At 35.9% G+C, this 23,818-nt stretch overlaps 1 protein-coding gene across 1 annotated transcript in view; it reads left to right on the top strand.

Moving 5' to 3' along the window:
- Positions 1 to 23,818, top strand: part of RIMBP2 (RIMS binding protein 2) — a 138,385-nt gene that overhangs the window by 26,163 nt on the left and 88,404 nt on the right. Inside the window, exon 2 of the mRNA XM_068412599.1 lies at positions 11,147 to 11,284. The gene's annotated coding sequence lies outside the window, so the exon portion shown is untranslated. The remainder of the gene's footprint in view (positions 1 to 11,146; positions 11,285 to 23,818) is intronic.

Consider the following 23,818-nt stretch of genomic DNA (forward strand, 5'->3'; position numbering starts at 1 on the left):
AAATTATTTGGTATTTCATAGCCCTTTGTATAGGGCTGTTTGGTGTTTCATAGCCCTTCCTGGGAGTTCAATTCCTGCTTAGCACATCAGAAAAGTCAAAAGTAATTTACAAGCAAAGAGTACAGTAACAATAGCTGCTTACTTCACAGATGGAAAAGGGCAAATTGTGTGTTTGGGATGGCAAGGATTTTGCCTTAATCAAGAAACAGTCTGATGAGAGCCTGGCAACAAGTTTTGGGAATCACAGAGATTTGAAGGGACAGGGGGCAGGTTAAAAAAGAAGGACTCACTGTGTGTGATGCAAAGTAGAAAGAAACGGCAAAAATAGCTCTCAAGTTGTAGGATCTAATGACTGGGAGGATACAGCTGTGTTATCTGCAACATTGCAATAAGGAAAGAACATAGATTAGCTTTTAGCTCTCTGAGAAAAAAAAAAAGATTTGGGTAGAGCTAGGTAAAGATAACAGAAGGACAGAGGCTATTCCTAGTCATTCAACTCTCCTCTTTCACTGAAGGTCACTGAAGACCAGCACCTTTCCCTTATGCCCAGTTTAAAAGTGTCAAATACTTAAAAGTGCGTCTTAGAAACACCTTAGGAGACAGAGCCTCTCATGTCTCTGATCACATGCCCAGCATATAAGAAAGATTCTGCAGGTTAATGGAGAATATTTTAATTTTTTCTTGAAATAGTACCATTGTTGCAAAAGGATTATTAATATTTTCTATTAAAATACCAAACAGTAAAAAATTAAATTATTTGATTGTTAATTATGGTATTAGATATTGATATTGAGCAATTCTGTATTGAAACGCTTCTCTTTAGATCCCGTAAGTATTTCTTACCATGAGAATGCTTATGTGTTAGTATATTTATGGAGTGAATATTTAGCTAGCAACTCCACTGATACTCATTCAGAGATAATGCTTTTTCTTGAAAAGAAGGCTCTTATTTGCTGCATATGTGCCTTCAAGAGAAGTGAGTTTGCAAGTATTAGCAGAGAGCTGATTTTAAGAAAATTATATCTGATTTGAGAAGTATGAGCAACGGTTTTGTATGAATCAGAATACTGTTCTTTTTATTTGAAACAGTAATTTGTTAAAAAAGAATACATCTCCTTGTGCAGATGTTACAGAGATATGAGGGTGTGCAAAAAATGAGACTAAATTTGGGCTTTCCTGGTCAAAGGATTGAGGTCGGGATTTACATAGAGCAGCGTGAATTTCAGAATGCGTCTGTAATAGGTTTGAAATGGCAAGAACATTAGGGATGGCAAGTATTCTTTAAGCCAATGTGTTCTGGAAAATGTAAATGTTTAGGTCTTCACACCTGATGTAGACAAAGGCATATACAGTGCCAAATCCATCTGAACTTCAAGGAATGTTCAGAATCCTATTGAACAGAAATTAATGTAAGATATATGATGGAATCTTTTCAACCTCATGGGATCAGTCAGTGGCTCAAACACTTACTCCTAAAAATTGGAATTGCATTTTACTGCAAACTGTGTAAAGGGAAAGTATATCTTTTCATTCATTAATGAAAAGCACTTAGAGATATATATATTGGAACTTTAATAATATTAACAGAAAAAAATTGTCAATACAAATATGTACATGTATCTATATAGAATATGTTAATAAGTGGGGTGAATGAATCTGAACGACCTCCACATCTTCTCAGTACAGAATGGTTTAAAAGGGCAGCTTTCAAAGAAAGCAGCATATTAATTTCATGCCATAAATTGCAAAGCACTTTGCTCCGGAAAGAACCACAAACTCTTTATGATAATAGTAAAGCATGAAGTAGGAAAATCTCAATTATTGTTTTGGAAATTAATTTATCTATTCTGAAAAATATAGCACCTGCATACCCTGAAAAGTTAATGTTTCAATTATGAAATAGAAAATTTGTGCAGAAATACAGGATGGACTTTCTGCACCCATTGAAACAAATCAGTGAAAATTCCTACAAGTATTTGTGTATATAGATGCAGCTCTCTCAGTGAGAAACAGAGGCTTATGTAAATCCTTTTTATATAGGAGTAAAGGGAGACTTAATATATCTGCAGGATTTTTTTTGCCAAACAGCCCCTACTGATTGTTTCAGATTCAGATGTCATAGATTTGTACAACTGAATTTGAACTTGCAGACATCGTGAAAATAGTTTTGCCAACCTAGCTGTACCTCTCCGATCAGTTTACCTTGAGCAGCTAAGCTTCCTATAATACATTATCTATTCTGCAACTGACACTCCTTTTCTCAATATTGATTCGTGTTTTCTGTGTCAGGACAGAATATCTAAGTGTATGATATATGTGATGTAAAAATCCCGATGCACCCTCACAGTATATAGATAAAGGACCTGCCATCTAAACTTAGCTTTTGGGGTAACTAGAAAACTGTGACCAAGCTACAGATACTTAAAATTGACAGAAAACTAAACAATGGAGTATGTAACTATAATCTCTAATGAATTGGATTTTCAAAAATGTATCAGTCATGGTTTTGTAAAACCTAGCTAAAATTTTTGTTTTCTTTGTATTTGTTATGAATTTATTATAGATATTTAAAAGCAAGAAATGCTTGCAATTCTTGGAGCAGAGGTTAAGGCCAGCAAATACTGTGAAACCTCCTGTGCTGGCCGTATAATTTTGCAAGTTGCTCTTTGTTTCTTATTTTATATACAGCTATAAATGAATGGACATGGCTATAAAGTTGATTAAAGGAGGGACTTAATTAAGGGTTGTAATTAAACTAGTGGAGGAAATTACAATGGAATTCAAAATTCAAAATGAGCCTGTGTGATGTAAAGGCTAATGGTGTTAAGGCAGTAATCTCTATGAAATAATTGATTGTGTAGCCATTAGTCTTTTCTAATGAGATTAAGGACGAGGTGGCATGATCTTGCTAATTAATTTGTTTTGTGACTTTGAAATATGAAGTAATAGTACAAAACTGGAGATTGTTTAATACACCAGAAAGCTCTCAAATCATAGGACAAATATCATCAATGTATTTCCATATTCTCAGTTGTAATCAGGATGGAGGATAATATTTGACTTAATACTAGAAAATTAAAACAAACATATATTGCATGGTTTAGCCCTACTGATGGAGAGATATCAGGAGATGGATTCTCCAGATGGCATTTGAGATGTTTTGTGAGGACTTTATACTAACCATTACTGGCACCAAGCCTGGTGTGTGGACCATTTCTAAGAACATTAGTGTAGCACCTTTTAAAATTTTATTTTTATATTAAAATGAGCCCTTGCCTGTTAGGTGAGTATCACCTTTGAGCTAAAAAGAAAAAAAAAAGAAAAGAAAGAAATGCAAGAATATGGAAATAAAATTGTTTTCATTTCTTCTTAAAGAAACATCAGTTGTTTCTATCACAGTGATGCAGAGGTTCTTGTATTTAAAGACATTGCTTTCTCAGGCAAGACACTTCATATCTCTTTCCTCCCTCTCAGATTTCTCCATGACAGCTCCATGTTTTCAGTGAACTTTATACTGACACTTCTCACCTATGCAAGAGCTATTGGAGCACCTGTGTCACGTTTCCCTGATATATTCTAATCTGACAGAAAACATCCCCTCTTTTCTTGCAGTCAAGTCCTGGTCTTAGAGTGCAAGATCAGGGGAGTCATGCAACAGAAGAGCAAAATACATTCAGAGTAGAAAAATTAGGTCTGCAGTGTTGTTTTTTCTTCCTTGAACAGTAATTTTCATGATTCCTCAAGGCTTGCTTCTTAGGAGGTACTACTATTTGAAAAGCTTTTTGGTGTTGTAGAAAGCTTGTTACCTCTTCTCCAATCTCTCCCCTGTTCCTGTATATGTAATTTCCAGTTAACCTCAGCCATATTCCTGTGTCAGTGGCTGTGCAGCTTGGATAGCTGATTTGGATAAGATTTGGTGGTAAAGCAGAATTGTAATGATTTTTTTTTTCTGTGAAAAAGTAAAACATGAAGTAAGATTGCAAAGCACATGAAGTGTTTTTTCTGCTGTCAAGGCTGTGTGAAGAGTAAAGTGTGTGTTTATGTGTGTCATTCGTAAAGGTGGTTGCCTGCAGCCTAATCACTACACTGTGACCCTTTCAGATGTTGTAAGCTACACAAGGTCAGGCATGGGCCAGTGACATGGTAGGAAACTAAGGAACCATCCCTGGAAGCTTCAGGCAGTTGTGCTGACAAAAAAAAAAAAGCATTTTATGTTCCCTTAGGGTTTGATTTTTTGAACAGTTCTTTGTTCTAGATGTAAGAGGAACAGTGGGGGCATTCTGGAAGTAGTGATGGTGCTGTCTTTTAGGTAAGATGCAGTACCCTGTCATTTTTTTTTATGGTCATAAAGATCACATTAGTTTTTGCACATAATGTAGTGCTATTTCAATGTCACAATGGTTTCAGTTTTTCTTGTTGGTGAAAATATGCAGGCAAATGTAAAATTTCAGTTTTTCATTTTTTAACACGGATGCCATGTGTGAACTACTATGGACAAATAGAGATTGTAAGCTTGTTGGGGCATGCAATATTTTTCTGTACTGTGAGTAGTACAGTGTGCCATGTCCCATCACTGACAATCTGCAATATTGTATTGCATTACAGCAATACAGATAACAAATTTGTTCTCTATGGTATTTTTAATTTAAAAAATTAAGAGCCATTTCCACAGTGCTGCTAGTCCAAGGTTTGCCTCATTGTTACCTACTTAGACTTAATAAGACAGTCATAAATTGTAATAAATTAATTATAGACGGTCAATACATTGTCTTGCTTAGCATGTGTATTAAATATATCTTTCTCTGCACACATGCATGCACCCACACAGAGAGTAGAGCTGCATAATTATTATACATTGTAATACTACTGATTATTTCACTAATACTGAATATTTCTCTGATAGAGGCAGAAGAAAAAGGGCATGTATTAAAAGCAGAGGCAGGTCAGGGTAATCCTTTCAATTTAAGAGGAAAGATTGAAACGCATTTTGTGAAGGATTTATTGAAGTATCTTACATTACAAACACAACATTTAAGAACTGCTTCAGCAGACTGATAACTTTATACTTGTTGACACTTTGCCTTCTATGTTGAATATTATTGTATTTCATGTAACTTGGCTACTGATTCTTCAATCACAATGCATTTGTCATTTGCAATATAAGATCAAAGTCGATTGCTGAATTATTTTTAATGTACAGTTAGAGATTTTGAATATATGACACGATGACAACATCTCTCAAATTAATTTCCAAAACACTGTTTCACAACCCTGTCAAGTAAGGAATATTAATGTAATTTGGGTGTGTAGCTATATTGTTTTATCTTCAAAACTGATAAAGTATTTGTACTTCACCAATCAGAAAAAGTTTAGCTGTCATAAAATACATTGGATATTGTCATCTGCATGAAATACTGTTTTAGACTCCAATGTTACAGAGTTTTAAGGAAACTTTAATGAAGGTGTGACTTTATAGATGCTCCTCAGAATGTCAGTACTCAGATTTAGACCTCTACCTTTTGCTGACATTTGCGTTTTGCTGATTTCAGCTTGAAAAGAAATATGTGAACTGATAAAGACTTAGATCTCCAATTGACCATGACAAAAAGTCTCATTATATGCTGCACTTTTATGTATCAATACTTTATATCGCTGTATTATGAAATAGCATAATACCTAAGTAATGTTAAAGTTTAAGTTACCCCAATGCAGTTTTTGAGACTTGCATATTTCTTTTGCTTCTTACTCCTTTTTGGAGGTCAGTCACCCTAAAATTCAGAACTGTTGCTTATGGTAATGTCTGCTTTCATTTAACAGCCACTAATGAACCATATGTATTTAATCCCTTTTAGAATACATGATGAATAAGTATAAGCAAAAGGTTTTGCATAGGGATGGGGTGAGGAAGAGGATTAAATTAGTTAAGATCGCTGGAATACTTGCAGAAAGATTAGCTATAAAAGCAACACCAAGAAAGAGTTTTAAATTGATATAATAAAGGACAGGAAATGTTGGAAGGCAAAATCTCTAAGAAAGTGTTTGTCAGGAAAGTGTCCATGGCCAGTCAGCTGAACACAAGGAGAGAGTCTATTTAGATTTATTTAAGTAGAGTGAATGTATTTTCATCTCCGCACTCATGTTTTGTAACCATCAGTTTTCATGTTGTCTGTTCCAGTGGTCTTCAAAAGTTCATTTAGTGGGAACTTCCTGGTGTTGTAGCTGTAATATTATGTGCAAGGCCATGCCTAGCACACTTTTCCTGTGAACTGAAGTGATACCTATCCTCAAAAATTGATACCTCCCAAGGGCCTAGAGGGAAAGAGGAATCATTATTTGTGAAATAATTTCTGTTTCAAACTGCTGTCAAGTGCAAACAGAACAGTAAACTAGATAACCGCATATCCAATTGAGGATCATGTTATAAATTGCAGGGCTTCACACCAGTGGGACAGAGAAAGAGCTGGAATGTCTTTTCTCCTCCTTCCTATGACGGAGATAAGTCTTAGTTTTAAATTACAATGAAGATCCCAAAATATCAAAGCCCTAAATCAAAGGATGAAACTTAAAAGCAGCCATTCTCCAGGGTTCAGAAAACCCTGAGGGAATGCACACATCCCAGCTCACCTGTTTTTTTGTATTTGTTCCGTATTTATAGTGGAGGTGATGTGAAAATGAATGTAAAAACAGACTTATTTGCCATTATGAGCATAACTCCTCTGTATTCTGCTTCCTTTGTAAACCATTACTGTGCTCTTTTGGCTCCAAACAGAGCTCTTAAGCAGTGGCCAGCAGTAACTTCAGTCTATCACTTGACCTCCTGTGCTCTGCCTCCTAAGTGATTTTTCTGGAACCACTCTTCCAGTTCTTGAGCTGACTTTTATATAGTGTATGCTATAGCAGTGATCTCTGGAAAAGATCTGTTTGTAAAGCGACAACTGTTCTTGCTGTTTCTGTTACCTGAAACTTTCCTGAGTGAAAACTCTCGAGTATTATCATAAGCCTATAGCTTTAAGAGGTCATTTTTTACCTGCATTTATAGTAATACTGTAGATACTAGAGCTGTAGACTTGCAAAACTCCAGTGGACTCCTTGTCGTTTATACTCAGCCCTTTGGAAAGACTAGAATTACTGAGGAATGGTAACAGCCCTGTTTGAAAAGGTGAGTGCAAATCCTGTGCTTGAATATCAAACCTTGAGCACTTTAGACCTGTTCCAGTGTTCCTGCAGCTGTAAGCTTACATTTTCAAAGCCTGTGCCTGTAAAACATCCTATTGCCCATAGACATAGTCCTTGCAGCAAAATGTTACTGTTACAGGTATGAATGTGCTTCACTTTGTTTATGTTTATAAGAAATAATGCTCTGTCTAAAAAGTGAACTTTGGTAAACTCCTACTGCATAAAGTGACTTCCCAAAACATACCTTCCCCTAACAAAAGGCTTTGTTATTATGAAACAGAGTTCTTTAGCAGTCAGCTTGCACCTTAATGAGTCATTCAGATAAACAGGTTCCAGTGAAGATTGAATTACGATCCTATTCAGCTGACACAAAGCAACCAGTAGTTCTTCTCAGGAAACTCATGAATAAATAAAAATCCTGTGCTTCCAGGCCCAAGCCCAACAGTAATGTAAGGATGTATGCTTTTCAGTGTGATTTCCCATGTCCTCCAAATACAGCCTTGATGTTGCTATCAGAATTAGATTGGTGCTGATGAAGACATCAAACATTATGTAAGTAAAGACATTTAAAAATAGATGGAAATGTGGGGGTATGAGTGGAAGTATCTCTCATTAACTCTGAACAATCTGTTAGTCAATAACCTCTGATATTTAGCTTGTGTATATAGGATGCAATTCATATGCCTTGCCATTTTCTGTGTGGAGGGACACCATCCAAAGTTTTTTTTTAGAATTTCATTTTAGTGAAAAATATGAGTTTTAAAGTCTGTGGAAAAACTTAATCATGCTTATCATCTACGAAGGCCAATAAACATGTCAGCTCTTCTCTGTTGTTACATTATGGTTTTTAGCACAAATTCAGACTCCAGAGAGTGTTGTGCCACATACATGTAACAACAAGTATGATTTCTCTGAGATATTCACAGTTTAGCAGGTGTTATAAGATCAATAAGACAGAAAAAAGGAGTGGGAGGAAGTCATGGAACAACACTGGCGGGGATGAGAGTAACCTTAGTGTGGCACCTGGCTGAGTGTTACTTAGTTTTCATAGGTGCAGAAGCAACCCAGAATTTTAACAACAGCTGGATACCTTTGACAGATGCTCACAGGGAAGTTTTTCTTGAGCATAAGGAAGAAGCACAGAGATGCTTATGTGGAAATGTGGCTATTGAGGGATAAGAGGTGGAACTGTTGGCTGAAAAGAGGAGGGAACTGATACCTTGATAGTTTTTAACAGGGTGTAGACAGGACAAGATCTAAGTGCTGTTTACTGGGTGGAAGGAAGCTGCTGTCGTATTTCCTCTACTGACTGCACAGTTTGGTATGTTGGATCCTGAGCACACTACACCATGTGGGCTGCATTTGAGCATTTCTGAAATTCTTTCCTACCCTCTCCCAGTGTAGCTGAAATGAAGCCATCTCTGCAAAGATGGGGGCTCATCTGAATTTAATTTGCTGAACTTAATCAGCAAATCTTTCTACTCACTTTTTTTATTTACTAGTTTTTGAAATGCAACCCAAATCAAATATTATGGAGAGGTGCCTTACTGCTTCACAGCTGTGGTTGCAACACCATTTTTTTCTAAAACTGTTCTTTCAAGAGCTCTAACATCATTGCACACGGTTATTTCGACCTGAATACTGCAAAAAGAGGAATGTGAAGATAAAGCATGTGTTTCAGAGTTGTGAAGACTTTGTGCAAAACTGAGGACACAGTGAAATTTCTTACAGAAATTAACTGCAAAACACCCTCTGTTTTCTGCAGGAGTATGTCTGATACTGGTTTCAGTTTACAGAATCTTCCAACTAGAAAAATACTAGAGGAAGATTAAATTACTGCCTATCAGATGTGCCATGGTAAAATTTAGTAAAAACATAGTTATGGAAAGGTCAACAAGGGTGCTGAGGACCTCAGATTGGTAAATCTTTTATTTGTGGGCATAAACAAATCTAATGGATTAGAGGATTGATCTCCATGAAATACTTGATTTAAATACATGACTCCCTTCAGAGGAAGTTATAAAGTTTTCTGTTGAGAGTAATGTTTATATGAGGAAATAAACATAAACATAATACTCTGTATTATTAAATACTTACAGGCGTGCTGTAGCTATACAATTTATTTATTTATTTTCTTTCATTTTTTTGCTATAGTCCTGCCTAGAAATCTCATTCAAAAATCAGGTACTCAGTGAACAGATTAGAGTCCTGACTTAGTGACAAGATACAATATAAAAGCACAGATGAGCAAATGAGTGTCTCAGCATATGTTAGCTTTTGTATTTAGTCTTAAAAGTGAGAAATTCTGAAAAAGAAATTATCTTTACACTTGTATTTCTTCTGTTCTTTTAATCAATGCACCTAATACTGTTGAATAATCAGTCTTTCCAATGTATGTATGTGACGAGTAATGCACTGTACATGTTTTAATTCAAGGGGTAGCTTGTACATAGGCATATAAATCTACTGGGCCCATGCACTGCTCAAATGCTTTATATTGTGCATCTTTTGGAAGTTTTGAGTTGGAGTTTTAGAGGGAATTTAACCACACCAGTAGAATTTTATTTCTTGCACACATTTGCATCCTGTCTTTCTAGTCAATTCATTCTATGACTTGAATTATAGCCTGGTAAATTAAGTCTTAACATTTGCAGGTTTTTGTGACAGACCTACATCTGATTCTTATGTAGTGGAAACAGCCACCTACTCATTTCTGTCCATGAAGTGGACAGTCACATAGGTATCTTTATATGTAATCATGGTGATTTGCTAAGCTGCTTCTGGGAACAGGAAGAAGTTAATTGCATTTCATGCTAGACTTTATATCAAACTTTGATTCATTTAAAGCTGTCACAATGCTGATGCTATGTTACATTATTTTTAAATAATTTTTTATTTTTAAAAAACTTTTTCACCATTTTTCCTGTTTCCTGACGAAGCAATTTAAAATGCATATGATTCTTACTTGCTGTAGGTGGTATTAAAATTGGTTGACTTATGGTGTAAGGAAGGGAAGCTAATTTTGCCTGAAGGGAGAACTGCTTCATTGGATCTTTTCTTTGGTTATGAAGCGAAATTATAAACAATTAGGATCTTACTCAGTGAGAGTTTTTCTGTTGGTTTCAGTGACTTTGGCTTGTGCCTATCTCAATAATTTATGGTCTCTATTGAGTCATTTTGCAAATGGTGTTTGGTTTTTGGCCAGAACAGAAAAGCCTAAGCAAAGGATTAAGTAATTTTGAACTATTCCAAATTCAGGATCTTTTAAGGTTCCTCAGAAACATGTGCATTTCAAATTATATTTACATGAAAATGTAGTGTATTTAAGGTGGTTGTTCCTGAACCTTCTTTAAAAAGGAATTTGAGAGTGTTGACTTCGCTGACTCCATCCAAAAAAATGTGCAATATCAAAACTAATGATCCCTCTTAAGCTAGGGAGCACTGTGAGTTGTGTGGGTGAACTGGCAGAAAAACCCCAGGATTTCTAGTGGTACTTTGTGTAAGCTTTGCTGGAACTTTGTTGTTAGTATAAAGAGATATTCTGACAAACTTGCAGACTCTAATGATAAATATTAGTCAGAATTTTACTGCTTGGTTATATGTCTCTACATTTTATAGAGAAAATATTGAAACTGATTTTTTTCATTTACCCTCTGAAATTAATTCCCTGCAAAGGACCATTGGCCACACTATTTAAGTCTTATTTTGGAGGTCTATGTTGGACTTCAGTCTTGTTGCCTGCCCTGACAAAACGTTTATTCAGCAAGGCTGAGTTTATTAGTTTAGATTGGCTTCTATTGTATGTAATGTATATTTAACCATCACTTTCAAGCAGCTGTTGGGGGCACATGCAATGAAAAAGCTGTTAATGAAACATGCTGTGTTGTAGGAAGAGTAAGTGCTAGTCAGTTAGTATAAATGCGGTGTTAACAAACTGGTCACTTGACTTGTTTTGTTTTATTCTACACAGTTTGGAAATGATCCATCATGTCTGCAGCCTGCAACATCTCAGAAAATATTTGATAAGACCCAGTTTTTAGAAGAGACCCAGGTTTCTAAGTCTCATGTCACCACCTTAAATCAAGAGCATCATCACTGGCAGTTTTTAGTAAGTCCTGTCTTTGTTTCTACTATTTTATGGCAACTGATGAATTTAAAGACAAGTCTAGTTTTGCAGTCCATGCTGCTTCTTTTGTTTGGATGGGTTTTTTTGTTTGCATGTGCACTAACATCAGGGGATTGGGGTTTTCTGAGGGGGAGTGTTTGGGAGAAGGAGCATTGGTGAATTTAGCTCCATAAGATACTGTGATTTATTTTTCAATGATGAGTTCTGAGGAGCATTATGTTGGTCAGTTATTTGATCCACATCTCTCGGTGACTGAGTTATAAGATGTAGTTCATATATCACCTTTGATCTTCAAAGCACTTTGCACCCAATAACTAACAGAATAATTTAAAGAAAATTCATAAAATGATGCCATTTTTAAACCTAATGTTCTCACTATTCTTACACTGTACTTCACTGAACTGAAAGTAAAGGCTTAAAGCTTTGCTTTCAGAGCCTGATACTTGAAGCTTGAGGTTCTAAATTTGGTACTGGATTTGTCCATTTGAATGATATGAATTTGATTGCATCAGAAGTAATTATATTTAATACGGCAAGAGAAAAGTGCATAAATGTGATATTTTGAACGGCTGTTAATGCCTTCTTTGCATCTCTGCTTCTGAAAAGAATAATTACATAGCTGTGATGTGAACTGAATATTAAGGTCTGGTGAAAGATGTTTCTGGTAAAAAAAGTGAAGTCAATCTTCTAACGTTGTGTGTAGAAGTTTCCTTAACAGATGGTATTTGAGAAGTTGGGTAGTTGTTTGTAGACCCAGACCCAGTACACTTACAAAAAAACAACATGAGGCAAAAATGGGATGCCATTGAAATTAGTGGGAATTTCAACACAAATAATTCATGCTTTCAAGAAGCATAAAGTTGTGTTGTGAAACAAAATGCAGTGATTTGGATTAGGGTCTTGAGAATAGAATTGAGAAATGATTATTTGCAGCAGCCTGTTTCTGTCCAGCATAGACTGTATCTTTGCTCGGTTTGTCAGTATTTAAGGGGAACACAAGAAATCTAAATGGTTGCTGGGCTGTAGTGGCCTTCTGGATAAAGGGTAAACTTTGGACACCCAAACCAGCCTCTATTTAAAACACTATTGTTTACATAGTATTGCAGTACGGATAGTGAGAGAGCTAGATACTCTGATGCCAGCATTAAAATTTCCTAACAAAATATTAAATATTGTTTCTTTCATACAGTAGTTACGCTACTTGGGGTCTAAATTTTAACTTGCTGTTCATTCCTATTTAATTTTTAATGAATTGCCACAGCTATTTGGGTAACAATAACTTTTTATCGTTTATACTGAAGATCAGAAGAAATAAGTGCATTTTTTCATTCTGGTGCTGTATGTTTCAGCAGTGGTTTCACTGCAAGAGGAAAATCCTGGGGTTTAGTAAACAGAGACCAAATTTTTTATCTACAGACAAATGTTCCCTTCGCCTTCTGTCATTAGCTTTCCATGTACATAAATACAAGACTTGCACCAGTTACCTGTTAGTTACCAGGCAACAGCAGCATTTGACACTGCCTGCAGCTGCAGTGAATGACGTGCAGCACCCTGATTGTAAATTAAAGTGCACTGAATTTTGAACTGAGGTTGATAAAAAGGATATTAGTGTGAGTATAATGCCACTTTCACCGTAGTAACAACATGTCAGCAGAGTTTCTATAACAACAGCAGTTTGCTGAGATATAGCCCTCTATCACATGTTCACGATGGAAAAATTGTAATTGCTTTAGTCTTTTGCGATACATAGTTTTCTCTAAAATACACACTACTCCATTTAAGCCTTTTTGCCTCTGTGCAAAGCACAAATCTGTCATGCTTCCCAAACATTCGCCTGGATTCTTTGTTTACTGAGGTCAGAGCACTAGATGTTTATAATAGGCAAAAACTGGGCCGACATTAAAAAAAAATTATTTTTAAATTTGTAAATATTTTGAGTATTGCTTGCTATTCAGAGATGGTTTGCAGTGTCTTGATGATGGCAGAACAATGAGGCTGGATATTAGTATAATGATCAAAAATGTGAATGCTTCTGATATAATACTTACTGTTTAGCCTAGATAGCTGGCTCTATGAAAGGAACTTTTTAAGGTTACCTGTCTTTCCTGTGCTCTGTATATGTGTGAGATTTTTAGCAATGAAAGCAGCAATATCTATGGCCAAAACGAGTATCTGGATTTTGATAAATGCTGAAGTTAATAATAATATATTTAAATTTTTATCATTTGGGATCTCTTTTGAGCGTTTATAAACATATGGCACTGAGTGCTAATGAGCTATTTTAATAGTTTATTTCCCTTTACCATTCCATCATCAGTTTTCTTCTCCATATCAATGGAATGACTTATATGCCCTTCCATTTCTAGTGATATTTACTAGATTAATTATTGCCTGTGCAAATGCAGAATTCTGTTTTTATTTTGTTGATATAGTGCCAATATAATAAAAGCCTTTCCTATCTGCAGGCTGTGAAGAGAACTTCCACCAAAAATAGATCTTCATGTGGTTTTAAAAAGCATTTTTTTCTAACCAGAGTTCAAGCAGGTTGTTGCATTCCTGAATAAGTGAAAGCAGTAAAAGATATTTAAAGGCTCAAACAATGAGACATGTCCACTATAAGACTGGATTAAATTAGTAGCCATGAAAGCAGGCTGACCTTTTTTCTTTCTTCCCCAGGACATAATATTCTTACTCCCTCCGTTTAAAAAGATTGTTGACTCAAATATGACATTTTAATAAAAACACTCTTGTGACACAGTTTCTGTCTTTTTTCTTTTTGGCAGACTAGTCAGAGCCATAGTCAGGATAGGTCAAGAGGGGCACCAGCTAGGAGCAGCTACTCGCAAGCACTCTTGCTGCCTGGGATTGAGCGGTTTACACGCATGATGGTGGCTGTTAAGGGAGCTCTGGAGAGATGAGGCGTGCTCAGATGTTCAAACGAGCATAGGTGAGTCAGGCCTTTACCAGACTCAGAGCAGTTTTACCTGTGCTGGATGCAATACTGCCTTGTTATAATTCTGGAAAAAATATGCTACGTATTTTTCAAGTTACAGGTCTGTAGTTCTGATTTCTCTCATGAATGCATCCATTAATCCTGCTGGATTATAAAATTCAAATGTAAGGCCTTCTGATAACCTTTGTCGTATATGATATATTCAAACCATGCAGATTCTTATACTAAAAACTAGGCTTTCATGACTGCAGATTTAGGAGACATCCCAAAATGATCTCAGTACAACTGAGATAACTGAGCAGTGAATCCAGTCTAAACAGACAACAGCAATGAAACATTCTTATCTCTAGTCATCTATAAGGAGCAGAACAAATGAGCTAATTGATATCTAAAGAAAGCCAAAGATAGATTTAGGAACTGAGGGCAGATTTTCTCATTCACAGGTAGTGCTTGCAGGGCATGATTTTTCTTTTTGCTTTTTGTACTCTGTCATTTAAATACATCCAGCCAACAGCCAGTGATGCAAACCTTCAAAGATTCCACCTCCCCTAAAACAATTATTTTCTCAACCTGGGATGTGAGTTGGGATTCTGTTTAAGAGACAGTGTATATATTTTTTTTAATTTTGATTTTGTGTTTATGGATGCAGTCTATATTTTCATAAATCTCGCTACTCAGTGTTCTGTTCATTGCTCACTAAAAGGGCACCATGTGCATAAGCCTAGCTGTATGTATTATCTTTCTGCTAAATGTACTGTCTGTTGTCACAGTCCCAGCTTCCTTCTAAATTGACTCAACAAATCTAATACTTGTATCAGACAAGAAAGCTAAAGAATCTCAATGCATTATCAGTTACAGCAAAACAAAAGGCTCACGGAGCAAGGTGATTTATTACTTCATTTTTCTGAAACACATTATAAGATTACTTTTTTTGCTTATACTTTTTCCTATCTGAATTACATTTGCATCTTGTTTAATCATCTTTAAGACAAAACAGTACATCTGAGGAGAGAACATGATTTAATTAACTTTTGTCCTAATGAATCAGAGTGCAGAATTTTGTACTAGCTTCATTTGCAAGGCTTCTTGTTCAGTAAATTGGTTGGAGACAAAGTATTCAGCTGATAGTAAAAAATATAAGCCTTAAATTTAAACCCTATACTAAAATCTTTAGGCTCAATAGTGTTACTACAGAATTCAGAGGCGAATTAGGTGACGGCTCTCTGATTTTGGCTTGAGATTTAATTTACAAATAATTTAAGGGACTGATTGACTCTTTTTAAAGGATGTATGAGCATTTATATTTTACCTTCAAATAGTTATTATGTCAAAGCCAGATGACGAAAATGATAGTGCATATCAAAGCTTTCTCCAGTAGGAACAACAGTAACACCTCTGTTGTTAGTTGTTTCGTATTCAGGTGTAGAGCTGTTTCAGACTCTCTGCTGAGGCTTCCAAATAACCAACCATTTAATACTAATTTTGCTGCTGGGTTTTACATTATGCAACAACTGGTTCTTCAACTTCTAGTTGTCTTCTAGTTCTTGAACTGAACTAGACTGAATCCTTTAGTGCATTTCTAAGAGACTATTTAGCAACCTTCATATGGCCGAAGATTGCAATCAGTACTCAAATGAGCGCCTGCGTGGCAAAAAAACCTCTGTTCTGTTAGGACTGACGACCTAAAGCCAGAAGAGTCTGTATTTCATTTCTAAATATCTGGAAGTCTTTTTGCTAGTGTTGATGTTCATTTTTTTTCACATAGGCCAAATTCTGATTACCAGTACTACCACTGAAGTCAGCAAGGCTAGTAATGAGTAGTGCGAGCAATATACAGCCTTATCTGTATGAATTATCAAATTGTTCTCTAACAGCATATAAACGTAGACTGGATCATTATTTGAACAAACTTTTCACTCTGTTTCCTGGAGAAGTACCGTTGATTAGATCTGCAGCAAGAAGGCAGCTCAAAGCTACCAGACTTGCTTTTTACTGGCTAAAAACTACCAGAAGCGTTGGAACAAAAATCCCATTTATATAAATGCTGTACAAAGTGTATAGCACTTTGTAAAGCCAGCACAGCTGGGAGAAAGACATTTTAAATGAAATCCGTTTCTGAATACGGATATTAGAGCCTATGATGAGCCCACGGCTTGGTGATGTGCATCAGAGATAAAAGGCGTATTGGGGAAAAGTGTATTGAAGGTCAAAAAGATATATAAAAGTGTATTTCTGAGCTGTCCTCTTTCATCAGACATAACCAGAAAAACTGAGGTATGTGAACAAGAGCATATTAGTGTGTGTTGAAGTTTACAAATTCCTGTCGTAACCTGTGCTTAGCACTCATGCATATTTTATATGCACAGATTCTGTATTTGCATCTATGTTTGGGGATCTTAGTACAGATTCCAAATGCAAAAGACACTTTACTGACAAATGTTGGCTTAAAAAAAAAAAAAAGAAATAAATCCTCCTATGGAGAGTTTAACACTGACAGGGTAAGTCATGGAGAATGTTTGTGTTTTGATCAAAAGTAACTACATAACTTCAAACTACAGTCCCAGAATTTTTAATTGTTATGGTAAATTAACCTGAATTTAAAATTGAAAGTACTGTAGTCCTCAGCATTGTCCTTCAGCAAACACTCCTGCACCTTGGAACTTTTGCTTTCTATTGGGAAACAGTGCAAGTTACTTTCTCAGTGTGAAGCACCATGTTGAGAATAGAATGAATTTGAGAGTTGGACAAGACCAGTTTACTAAAGGCATAGAAACTTCTGCTTGTCTGTTTAAATGGTTTTGAGACTGCATCTCTGAAGATGCATGTGCTGGCCTAAGAGTGATGTGTGCTGCTGGATTTAGATGTGTGCTACAAAGCAGCTCATGGGCAGCAGTCCAATCCCAGAAATGCCTTCCTTTCTTTGATTACTTTCTCTGCTAGTAAAAATAAGAAACAAGGCCAAGGATATGAGCAGACAGAGTCAGACTGTGACTTAGAGATGTGATGTTGAGTTTTTTTCTTTTTCTGTTACGGATTTAAATGGAGATGTACTGGAGGGAAGCTGGCCCAGCTACTGCCCTGACAGTGCCTTGTTTTCTTTGTGGATTAAAAGGGAACTCCAATCTCCAAGGCTGTCAATCTGGCCCCTTTCATCAGCACTGAATCACTTTAAAGAGAAAAACAGTGCATGTGATTATCAAAAGCATTTCCATTTATAACACACTGTGGCAATTCAGCTCAGACGCCAGAAAATAAGAACATTATATATTAAAAGGATGTTGAATGTGGAAATTTATGAAGTATATAATGTAGCAATAAAATATACATATTACTGTCACTTTATGGAGTTGTGAATACCTATTGACACTTTAAATGACGGTGTTCCCTTTGCTTAGCCTGTCTGTGGTATGTACACGTCAGGAAAGACATTAGAGACTGGAGTCCAAAGAAACAGTGATTAGCATATTTTAAAGTTTCCTGCACTGACTGCTTAAATATATCTGCATTAATAGAAAGATGATACTCTTCATGATGTTCTCTGTGTGACAAAGGCTAAAAATAGTTTTATTAGAACTTCGGCTGCAGTTCTACTAAATTTTAATGGTTTGGGGGAAAGGAAAACACTTTTGAAAGGTTATAATTAATGAGTTATGTATGGTTGGTTTTTTTAAAGCATACCAAAATAACATGAAGAAATTGGGACAAGCATGCTATTTTGTGCCTTTGGCATTTTGATGGTGTGCAGCCTAGCTTCCCACCTGCGATGGGGATGGGCTTTGCTGTTGCCTGCTCTTAGCAGCTAGCCCTCTGCAGCTGGTTAGAAAGGAGTTCGGTGTGTAAATGTGAAGGTGATTGCACAGAAAGAAAATCCTGCCCTGAATTTACAAAGCAAAGCATTATTCGTACCACTCTGTCATGTTTAAAGGAAATCCAGCATAGTGTAACTTTATTTGAGAGCGCATAAATTGTGTTTAAATAGTTGACAGTTTAAAAATTTAGATCAAGGTCCAGAAAAATGTAAGGTTTGAAAACATCCAGTTTCCTGTTGTGATGGGATCAAAAAAAGTCACCTGTGGCAATACAGCATGCATGTAATGCCAGGCATACTGTTGTGGAGAGAAGAGAAACAAAACAGGCTGCTGATGTGTAAGTAAGTGAAGAAACCAGCATGAGGTCATGCACTGAAGTTGTGATGTGTGGAGTGAATTTTTAGGCCTGCTAGTTCCATTAAGTGCTGTCTGGGATGAGAAACGGGAGTTTAGAAAGTAGGAGCTGCTCTTTTCTATTCACTGCTGTAATTGTAAATGGTATCGTAATGGGCAGGGAGATGATTATCAGAACAACTGTAACAACTGGAACCCAATGGTATTGTCACTGCCATCGTTGCTGCATGCGCTAAGATCTGTACATGTGCTCTGGTAATTTGCCGTTTCTGGATGAGCATGACCACCCTAGCACATGCACTGTGTGGACAGAGGAAAGATATAATGCTGTAAAAGAGAATTTTCCATGTTTTTTATGAATGAACATTCTGCTTTTCTGATGAAGTATACACTTATTTGTTAAGATGCTGAAGAGTTTAACAACTATATTCTCAGCCATCTCTGGAGGCAAGCCCATTTGTTCAGAGAACAAATGCTATAATACTTCATAACATATGCTTGTAATACACAAACTATAGAACTTAAAACAGATTGTGCAGGAACCCTCTAGAACTAGAGTAAAAAAGTAGAGTTTTCTTGCTTCTGAAGAAGTTTTCATGGTATGAGAAACATGTCCTTGCAGAAAACTAAACAAAGCAGTGTTGTCAAATATATAGGAACAATGCATTTGTTAAGAAAACGATGTATCAGAAGTTCAGTGATCTATGCAGATGTTAAGGAATATTATTAGCTGGTAACTCAGTTGAGTGGATGCGAGGCTAGAGGATTAAAGGTCAATCTTACAAATAAAACCTAATTAGTGTTTTTAATTAAGGTACAGACACTTACAGTAATTTTCTCATAATTTTCTCCTTTGAGAATGGATGTGGTCAAATGCTTAATGAGACGTTTCTGGATGTCTGACTCCATGTTGCAGTACTCTCAACACGCTCATTAAAGGACTTACTGTCAAGTTATATATTGTATGTAAACTCAACTGAGAAATACTTACTACAGGAGGGACTTCTTAGGAATGACAAGCTATGATTTAAGGCTTTGGCTTTTTTTCTTTATGGAGATGCATCCCTCCTCTCTTTAGCTTGCCTCCTGTATTTAAAGAATTACACTATACAAGTGATCACTACTCAAACATCCATCCACAGTATTACGTTTAACATGTAGTTCATCATGTCTGTGCATTTTGGGGTTTTTTGGGAGGCTGGTTTGGTGTTTCAGAATTCTGATTGTTTTACCTTTGGTGCATGCTTGAGTTCTGACAACACCATATTCATTAACCTAAATACTACTACAAGAGTTTGCTATTAGCTAAGATTTTTCTTGATATAAGCAATTCAATGAACTTAAGCTTGGTATTTTCTAGACTTGTACTAGATCTTCACTTACACATAAGTGTCATCATTTGCAACCCATGAGTTTCATTTAACCATAAATAGGGAGTGTACTCTTTCACCACATGTGCACGTCAGCTTTTGGTGAAGGACTGCAGAATGGTCCTGTCTGTACAATTCTGAATGTATCCATGTTCATTTTCATACTTAGGAGTTAAGAACCAAAACTTCTGCATCCATGTTTGTTAAATTCAGTATATAAAGTACCATTCCACATGGTGATGTAATGCTTCTTTAGAAGTATTGTATATTACTCTGTTTTGAGAATAAATGAGGCGGAAAAGCTTTGAGGTTATTTTTTAAAAAGGGGAAAATGAAAAAAATGGGAAAAAAAGGAGAGAAAAAAAGGAGAAAAAAGAAAAAAAATAAAGAAATTTTAAAAAGCAGTCCTCAGTGCTGCAAAAACAAGCATTTAGATGTACTAATAGCATTATGCCAGATGTGCTGTAAATTTGGATGGGTGACAGAATGGGAGATAATAGGATGACTCATAATCTTAGCAAGGAAAAAGTAGTAAAATAGGTAAGTTGCTGTGATGGTGTGGTGTTCAAAGCACTTCTAGGAGTTTCTCCCAGGATATTTTGACAACCGATGATAATTTGCAGAGAGTTTGGAATATTTCAGCCCAGTTAAATACCCCATGTGAGAAGCTTATTCATATTTTTTTAAAGGTTGGAGCCTCTGAGATCATTAAAATTTGGCCTTGAAAGCTCAAGAGAATAGATTTTATCCTCCTATTACTGGCATAACATTTTCTATTTCAGCGCTTAGACTTTTATTATTCTATCAGCTGGCTTCTAGCAGAAAATGCGGATTGATTTTGTTTTTAAAGATAATCAAGCTCTTTTAAATTTCAAAATTTTAACAAACAAAAGGCTCAGTTCAGAGCTAATTTTATCTCAACTGTGATTTTCAAAGTCTTAATCTCTTATTTCTATCTTCAGCTATGCTCCTATAGAAAGAACTCTAATCATACTGGCCACTGTAGGGAGAATTCTGAATAGAGCGAAAAGAAGTGTTTATGTGTTAAAACCTTTTGTCTTTTTTTATTAACAGTTTTCTATACTTGCATTATGATTTGAAAAGACAAGAGAGAATGTGTTAGTCACACACTGGCCTGTATTTACATGCTAATCTTGGTATTCATGCAAGTACGGTTTCTTTGGGAGATTTAGCTGGAAGAGGAGGAAAGAGTCAAATATATGCACTGAACTTCAAACCCATGAGCTATAACTTTTTAATGTGAGTAGTAAGCTTGCTGCAGGCAGTTCCTGATTATATGAGAGAGATGTTGGATTTGCTAGCTGATGATTATGTTATGGATCTCTGAAACCTGTCTTTAGATGCAGCAGGCTCTGGGGCAATATTAGGCTCCAGAGCTCCCTACCAATTTCATAGCAAACTTGATTAAGCCATTAAATTGTAGATTATTGCTGACAGCAAATTAATTCTTAATCCGAGTCCTATTCTGCACTACATTGGGAGACTTTTGCCAGGAGGCCAGTGGCTTGAAAATGGGTAATTAAATTCTGCTGTAAATACATTTTTATCTACCCTTCTGCTTCCAGGAGCCAGCAAACAAGCGAGAGCCATTAATTAATACCTGTAATTTGGTTTAGTGGAATAAGCCCTGCTCCTGTCAGATTCTGAAATGTAAACCAAGGCTACGAAGGGGAGAGTAAGTAAAAGATAAAGAAAGCTGACAAAAATGTGTTCATAAGAGAATCTATTCTTATTTCTCTCTGTAAAAACTGTTGGCTAGTTTGCAAATTTGGCAATACTTTGGTCTGAAGTCAATGTAGAAAAGAAAAGTTAAAAAACCCATAAATATAGGAAAAGTAACAATAGTGGCAAGACGTATTCTGAGCATTTCTCAATTATGTAATTAATCCCTTATGACCCAAATTTACAACTTCAGGAAGTAATTTTAGCAGGTTGATCATCCCTGGTGCACATGGAGTTGTGCATTGGTTGTCACACAAGGTTTTTTTTATTGTTTGGATTTGAATCAAGAAGTATTGTTTGCAGGTTTTATTCAGAAGTATCAGAAGGAAACTAGAACCTTGTTTGCTAGCACTGTATTAATGCTATTCTCTTTCCATTCCTCTAAAACAAACTGTTTTCCTAGTTTTCTTGCATAGTTTTCCCATTTCCTTAATGTCCTGAAAGTTGGACAATTATGAGACTCAATTCTTTGTTAAGGAAAGATGCCTCCTAATTCTTGTTAAGGAGAGAAGCAACCTTCTCCACATTATTTGCCTATGATAAATAACTTCTAATGTCTGAAGAGTTCAGAGGTACTAGCTCTCCAAACTGGGTTAAGTCTTTCATAGGGAGTCTGACTTTCATTTACGTACTCCTAAGATTACTATCAGAGGATTGAGGTTCATCCAGGGCTCAAATGGAAAGTAACATAGCAAGAGGGAGGTCAAAATTGTGACACATCCTTTTGAAAGGATGGTGTGAGTGACCAGGGGGAAAAGATGCCTGAGAAAGGATTGAGCATGAGCGGTTGGGTGTGTCCGTATCTGAATAGTGGAGGGAACTATCTTCATTGCTTTCTAGAACTCTTCTTAAAATTGTTTCAACTATTTTGTAATTGTGTGAATCATTTCTAGAAAAGAAGGAACAAGAAGCCTGTGGGGATGTTTTAACAGCATTACTGGCTGGCTGTCTTTAGCTGTGAGTCAATCTGAATTATAATCAAGGTGTCTCTTGGCAACCTAATGACATTAGCAATGTTGTGGCTCATTTACTCTTTTGTGGTTAACATTGAAGACAGACCTGGTTTTGAAAATAGATGTTTGGAAACTTCAGAAGGTAAAAGTTTTGCTTGGCAGCAAAGATGTCTATAAACTTTATCTCAAATGAGCAGGTCACATAAAATGGAAGATATCTGATAGTCACACCACCAGGAAAATTTCGTTTTTGTGGCAAAAATCATAAGAGAAAGAACTGTAGGTCAATAAAAAATAATGTTGCTATACTTAACCTCCCTCTGCTTTCTAAGGTTAATAAACCCAGAACAAAGGTAGAATTAATTTTAAGATCTAGCATATAAAGTTGGGTAAGTTGTTAAAATGCAAGTTGGGAAAAAGTCCTAAGAGAGCACCACAGAGAGACAAGGAGAGAGCATAGGTGCAGCTTATCTGTTTTGGGCAATAAATGTTATATTTAATGATCTCCAGTGCCAACTAAAACCGTAGAATTGCAAGGTATTGACATTTGAGAGTGTAGTAAAAAAAAAAATGCAAACTGGTTGTTTGGCAAGAAATGCTTTTAGTTGGACAAGGTTATGCTGGCCTTTTACATGAATAAAATAGTTTACTTCATATGAGGTTTTTTTTGTAATGAGTGCTTTCCATTAGAACTATGAAATAGGTAGCGAGCAAGCCTGTTACACCACGATCTCTAGTAGCCTCACCATTCTCCAAACTGACAAAATTCCACAAATTAAAGATATGGTAAAACAGGCTCTTTAGGGGTCTGTGTAATCATTTTTGTTCAAGCCTGTGGAACCATAAAGCCTTCTGAGCTTAATCTCTTTTTTTGCCTTCTGAACAGCGTGATCATGAGATTTCATTAAGGATATATGAATGAAAACATATATATATGTTTTTATGTTTTATATATTTTCTATATATAGAGAGAGAATTTCATACATATTTATATATACTGTATCTATAAACACACATGCATATAACAATGTCTACATTTAAAATCCACAGTCTGAGATTTGTTGCTTTGCTTTCCAGTGTTATTAAAAATTCAACCATGTCTCCAGCTGAGACACTTTGTCATTTTGAGAGCAATGTAAATGTTAATAATTAAAAGCAATTAAAAAGTGTGTTAAAAGTCATGTAATTTTTATAGTTTGGCTGACTGAATAATGGATGCCTCCTAGATTTTCTAGAGTGCCAAAGCATTATTAAACAAAGACTTCTCCCATCCTAGAAGTCCTGTAGGAATGAAATAACTTATTTTGTCAATTTGGGAATCCAGCTGAGGTTTT

The sequence above is a fragment of the Nyctibius grandis genome, chromosome 14, assembly GCF_013368605.1.
Source record: "Nyctibius grandis isolate bNycGra1 chromosome 14, bNycGra1.pri, whole genome shotgun sequence".
Classification (NCBI taxonomy): Eukaryota; Metazoa; Chordata; class Aves; order Nyctibiiformes; family Nyctibiidae; genus Nyctibius; species Nyctibius grandis.